Consider the following 6,840-nt stretch of genomic DNA (forward strand, 5'->3'; position numbering starts at 1 on the left):
ACAAGATTTACTGCTTCAGAGATGCTTTAAAATAAACTCACTGGATCTGAATATTTTAGTGAAAATGGCGCAAAAAAAATATTTATGAAAAGCAAATATTATTATGGGTCAACGTTTTGAGGGGAGGAAATATATTTATGGCTTATTTATTTCTTGAAATTTCTAATTAAAAAAAGAACTTTTTTATGTAAGCTAATTTTACACTGGATTAAAAGAAGATGAATTCACACATACTTAATAAAAAAAGAAAGTCAGCCACTGGACAAACACGCATAATGGATCAGTGTTTTACTTTAGTGTCTGCACAGTTTATAAATTTGTACTTCGACACATTTTATTTGATATATTTGTTAATTAGGTCATTTATGTGCGTTTTCATGATTTATTTATGTATTTTATTTAAAGGTTTAGAGTTTTTGATTAATTGACATTTTAGTTGGACACAACAATGTGCTGTACTGATGACAAAGCAGCTGTTTGCAACACCTGAGCTTATTCAAAGTATTTTTTGCAATTAATTACATTTATTACACATGAGATAAACACAAATTAACTATACAATTTAAAGCATATGGCCACTTTTTGACTCCTGAAATTCATAGACATTGAAGTACAAAACATACAATATTTTGGAGTTCACTTCAAACGAAACGTCTTATTTAAAACTTCTAGGTTTAAGCATTGTTACTGTTAAACTTGTAACAGACGGTAAAGTAATGAAAGTTCAGAAACAAAGTTGTTATGGACAAAACAAGTGAACACTTACTCAAGCTAAGGCTACGCAAACAAATGGCTAATACCAATTGGCTATTTTAGCTAACTAGTAACCAAGCTAACGCTAATTACTACATGATCTAGCTACTACTTATTCTAACCGTTCACTTATAGGAATGTAGGTTAACGCTTCTTGCAGTGTAAAAGTCCCTCTAGTGGTCATCTATATTAACTAAAGCTTAACATTTATTTTAGCTTGCAGCTAAATAATCCAACAGCTACTAAAGCTAATGACAACTCATGGTAGCAACTTAGTAGACTAATGACTACTCAAACTGAAAACTACTCAAACTAAATATTATTTTAGTTAAAAGCTACACAAACTAATACCTAACTCTTTGGATTGCTAGTCAGGGTTATAGATAGACCAGCTAACAGCTAAACAAACTAACATCTAGTGAAGCTAATGCTGTGATCCATTTGTGGTTGGAAATTTCAACTTCTGAGTTGGAAAAATAAACTTGAAAGCCCCCCAAAGTTGGACTTTGCTGGAGAATCTTTCCATTTTAGCTAGCACCAATTTAGGCTAATAGCCACTCAAACTAACAGATGTTAAAATAACAGCTACCCAAGCTAATAACTACTCACTTGAAAATATTGACGCTGTTACTTACATTTTTAACTTCTGAAGATTACAGTGATCCAAGCTAATATCTACTTAAGCTATTCAGCTAATGTCTGCTCAAAGCTACTTAAGCTTGGTGCTGTTTAGGCTAGTGACTTCTTGGGCTTACTGCTACTTAGCATCTACTCGAGCTGTCAGATTTTCAAACTAACAGCTGGAAAACAATTGATCAAGATAATGACTGATTAGGCTGATGGTGGCTCAAGCTAACAGCTACTAATGCTAAAAGGTGCCTAGAGCTCAGTTTAGCAACTTTTAAAGGTTCATCATTTGAAAGAACTCAAACTCTTTACTACTAGATTAAGATAAGGCTATATTTATTTTTTGCTTTTTTACTCTGCTGATTTTATATGAAACATTTATGTTTGTCAGTTTTCTCACCTGTGTTGCTTTGGAAACTGTATTTTCAGTATATCTTACACTTGAAACCATATTTTTGAATTTAATCAGGCAACAACTCCAAGACTAAAAATAATGTTTGCATAATAAAATATGACATTCCTTTCCTTTTCTTTTGTTCAAAAAGCAAGGAAACATGCCTGACCTACGCTTTTTAAAGAATACGTCATGATTGCAAAATGCAATAATTCAAATTGAAGGAACATTTCATCCGTTTTTCCTTTTTAATTATTATTCCGCTGTTTAAAAACGGCCTGCAGGTTTCAGATGATGCGCTTTGTAAAAGTAAAGCTCTATATTTTTGAATAAAGCTGCTTCGAGTTTGAAGAACTTCGACCTATTCCGTAACAGTTCCCTCAGAGACTGCAGAGGTTTGCTGACACATGTAACTACAAGTCAGCGTGAGTTATGTCCGTGTGTTGTAGTAAAAGTATGCCAGAGTTCGCAGCTGTGTATACTCAGCATTGTGCAATACTGTGTGTGTCCCTCTCTCACTCCGTAACGTTGAGATCGCTGCACTGCAGGATGATGGCTGTGAAATCTATTAGTAGGCTGCTGTACCGCCATGAGAGCGCAGATCCCCGGTGGGCTATCATGTTTCCTTTCTCCTCCACCGCTGTCCTAAAAACGAATAAAATAAATGACGTCGGCCAGCGCCTGACAGACACATGGCTCTGGCTGTCGGCCAACAGCAGAACCGATGACCTGATTGTGGTCGTTACTTCTCCAGTCTTTGGGAATAAGCAAACTGGGAGTTTCTTTTCTGAGGGAAGAAGTGATTCCAGACTTAAAACTTAATCTGTATAAGAAATAAAATGTCTGTTAGCAGGAAGAACGCAAAATCTTACCAAGTACTGTTTTCTGATTGATGTTTATGCATACAGAACAAATGTATTTTACATATACCAGAATGCAATAATGCAAATCAGCCAATTAAGTTTATTTGCACAGCACGTTTTTATACATATTGCAACTTTTATTGTATTTAGTCAAATCAATCATTGAAAAAAAAAAGTCTAACCAAGTATTTTTGTCTGGTTTCTAGTGCAAATGTTCTTAGTGCACTTGAAATAAGACAAAACTAACTTACAATCACCTTTTCAGCAAGAAACAGGAGCTGGTTTTACATAAATAATTCCTTCATACTGGAAGATAACCAGTTTGAACAATGAACTGAAGGAGGAAAAAAATAGGAGTGAATTTCTGCCAAAACCTCAGACATCTTGAGATTAATTTCAGAAATCTCTAGAAAACTAGAAGAAAAAATCTGAGTTCCAAAAGTTGGAAAATTGCAACAAAAAAAATCTGAAATTTTGAGATTAATTTCAGAAATTTTCCATAAAAACATGGAAATTTCTGATTTTGAGAAATTGAAAATTTGCTAGAAAGACTCAGAAATTTAGACATGAATTTCAGAAATAATAAAAAACAATTTTTTTTAGATTCAAAAGTTGAAAAATAGCTAAAAAAAAAATTCAGAAATTTTGAGAATAATTTCAGAAACCTTGTGAAAAGCTAAGCCTGGAAATTTCTGATTTTGAAAAGTCGAAAATGTGCTAAAATAATCTAATTTTGAGAGAAATGTTCTGTCGATAATAAGGAATAAGGAACATTTTCCACGTTTGGATTTTTTAAAAACTTTTTTCTGGAAGATTTCTGAGATTAATCATAATCAGAAAATGTCTAAAGATTTTTTTTTTTTGGCGTAAATTTACTCCTTTTTTTCTTCTACCACCAATATCCCTATTTGTAGTTTGCTGATATTTCTGAATCAAACATTCTGAATAAAGAACCAAACAAGGAGAAGCAGCATTCAGCTTCTATGCACCACAAATCTGGAACAAACTTCCAGAAAAATGTAAAACAGCTGAAACACTGTTTTACAGTTTAAAAATCAACTTAAAACCCACCAGTTTAGAGTTGCTTATGGCTAAATTAGGATTAGAGTGCCGGTTTTGATGTCTTTGATGTTTTTATCTTTACTTTTTATTTCCTTATTCTCACTGTTTATGTTTTAATGAAAGTTTTAAGGTGTGCGTACCTTTGTTAGATGGCGTTCTAACTAAAACTCTAAGGTTTTAATGTTTTTATCTTTTATTTGTTTTAATCTTTTTCAAAATCCTTTTCTCTTCCTCACTGTTTATTCCTGTTTTTATTTTAATTATGTAAAGCACTTTGAAATGCCTTGCCGCTGAAATGTGCTATACAAATAAAATTTGATTGATTGATTGAATAAAGTAGATTCTGATTTCAGTTAACAGAAGATGGCGCCAGATCGCTCTCTGAATGTTATTGATCTAATGCCTCTTTTCTTTATACTTTTACTTTGGAAGTTCATGAACACAGATGTATTTTTCATTTGTAAGTTCGCGTCCAGAAATATCGGAGGCTAATAAAACCATTGTGCAGAGCATGAGGTTTGTTGAAAAGTGACTTTTTGTCCTTTCATTGGTTTCCAAGATGCTTTTCTGCAACTTGTCCTTCAAGTTGAGGCTTGCAGAGAAACAGAAAGCTGTCAAGTCGATTTCAGATCATGTGACAGAGAGTTGGCAGCGAGGTGAGCAGAACCCAGCTGCTGGTCTCCGTCTGAATGTGAGAACACCTGCAGTGAAAAAGCTTAACCAGACCCGCCCATGGAGAGCCACAGGGCATGCTCAGTGTTTGTTTACCTGAATGCCAGGAAGTTGGATTGGTGCCCAGCAGAAGTTGGATCTCTGAAGCAGGTATGTGCAGAGGGAGGTGGGAGGGGCTTGAGCCCTTAACCCTATGATGCTCAAGTGCTTTTGTTGAGTTTTTTTGAGTTACAATCTGAAGTTAGCTTCAGATTGTAGCTTCCTGTACTTATCCTACAAAGCTGAACATGATGTCTGTCATGGAAATACACAGTAAACAAAGTACTGATTGGTAGTTCAAACGTGGAAGGTAGTTTTCCAAACGTGGAAAATCTGAAATGGTTTTTTAAGCCGTCCTGATAGGTAAAGGAGGGACTCAGAGTAGATCCGCTGCTCCTTCACATCGAGAGGAGCCAGTTAGGGCGGCTCAGGCATCTGGTCAGGATGCCACCTGGACGCCTCCCTGGTCAGGTGAGAAGGGCAGATCCCAGCGGGAGGAGGCCCTGGGAACACCCGGCGTTCCCAGGCTGACCTGGGAACGGCGTTGGGCCCAAATGGCTTGTTGTTCGCGGCTTCAGTTGGCTGTAATCTGACAGGAATTACTTCTTCCCCTGTTCCTGTTGGATTACTGCCAGATAAAGCTACAAACACAGAAGTTCATAATAAAAAAAACCCGTAAACATAATTACTATAAATGTTGTAAGGTAGTAGGACCTTAAAGGATGCTATATTAATTTTAGTTGAACACTGAAACCCAAACAAATGTCCAGATGATGGGACTGAACCCAACATGAACGCTGGGTTCACTGGACATATTTGTTTTTGGTGGGGAAACTGGAGCGCCCAGAGAAAACCCATAGAAGTAGGAAGTCATTTTACTGTAGTCTGGACTTCTAACACTGGAACTGGAAGAAATGTTAAATATCCAAAACAAACAAAACTGATTGACGGCACTAAGACCCTCCTCCTGGCTCTGATTGGTTGTTTTTGGTGCATTTCTTCAGACGGCAACAGCAGCTCAGGGAGATGAAGGAGACTGATATTTTCACAGATTATCTGTCATAATCTGTCACAACATGGTGACAGTTTTAACAAATACACACAAAAAAACTACATATTTTTATAAAAGTTACAACCTGCAACTTCAACTGTATTTAGTAAAACCAATCAAACAACACTTTCCAATTTAACTGACTTAAATCACTGAATGTTGTTTTTCTTAGCTCTTTTTAATTTAAATAACAGCAGTAGTCTCAGTTTGACTTATAATTTCCACACAGTGTAGTTGAGTAAATTCAAATTACACCACTTTTGTTTTGTGGAACAAACATTTATTACCAATAAAACACAACATCATAGATAGCAAACCCACTGCCAAGGTATAAAATAATGCAAATATATAAACTCTGGTTACAGTTACCAAACCAATCAACACTTTCCATCTTCTTCTTAAAGAGCAAATCGGTAGAAAAATGGGTCTACTCACTCTCTTTTTATTTTTATAGTACATTTCAGCAACAAGGCAGTTCAAAGTGCTTTACATCATAAAAACACAAACATACAAAGATATAAAAAAAACATAATACGGTCAACAAATCAGAAAACCAGAAACATAATCATCAAAATAATGAATACACATCAAATGTGTTGGTCAATGTTCCCCATATTATTGTTCAAAAGCAGATACATGTGGGTTTTTGGCTTTGATTTAAAGGAACTCTGTGTTTCGGCTGTTTTACAGTTTCCTGGAAGTTTGTTGCAGATTTGTGGAGGATAAAAGCTGAATGCTGCTTCTCCACGTTTGCGTCTGATCAGGATTCCTTTCCCTTCTCTGGAGGTTTTCCAGACACTCTGGGCAGAAACCCTGGATGCTTAACGGAGCTGTGTGTGTGATGGAAATGTCAGTTTCTCTGAGGAAACATCTCAGAGGATTTAACGTTGGAAGACCCAGCGCTGTAATGTTGCAACATCTTTATTTCAAACAACTAAAAAATGTCGACTTTTCTTCTGTTTTGTTACCCAAACCAGACTGAACCTCATTGTTCAGTATTTGAATAGTATTGCATTGTAAATGTGAGTATAAGTTCCCCCACCCAAGTCACAGAATACCACAATAATAATAATAATAATAATAATAATAATAATAATAATAATAATAATAATAATAATAATAATAATAAAAACAACGATGTAAGATCTCCATAACATTTATGGCCTTCCATACAAAAATGTGAACACCAGATTCTTCATCACTCGTAAGCTACTCTATTTTTTAACATACATGTTATCATTGGCATAAATTAGCTTACATCATGCCAGTGTTATTATGGCTATTTATTCTAACCTTACAAGAGTAGGAAACTAAAAAATAAAGTTTGGATTTTGAAATGCAGTTATTTAAGTTTACCAAAAAAGGTTGCTGAAATTTAT

The sequence above is a fragment of the Poecilia reticulata genome, linkage group LG20, assembly GCF_000633615.1.
Source record: "Poecilia reticulata strain Guanapo linkage group LG20, Guppy_female_1.0+MT, whole genome shotgun sequence".
Taxonomy (NCBI): domain Eukaryota; kingdom Metazoa; phylum Chordata; class Actinopteri; order Cyprinodontiformes; family Poeciliidae; genus Poecilia; species Poecilia reticulata.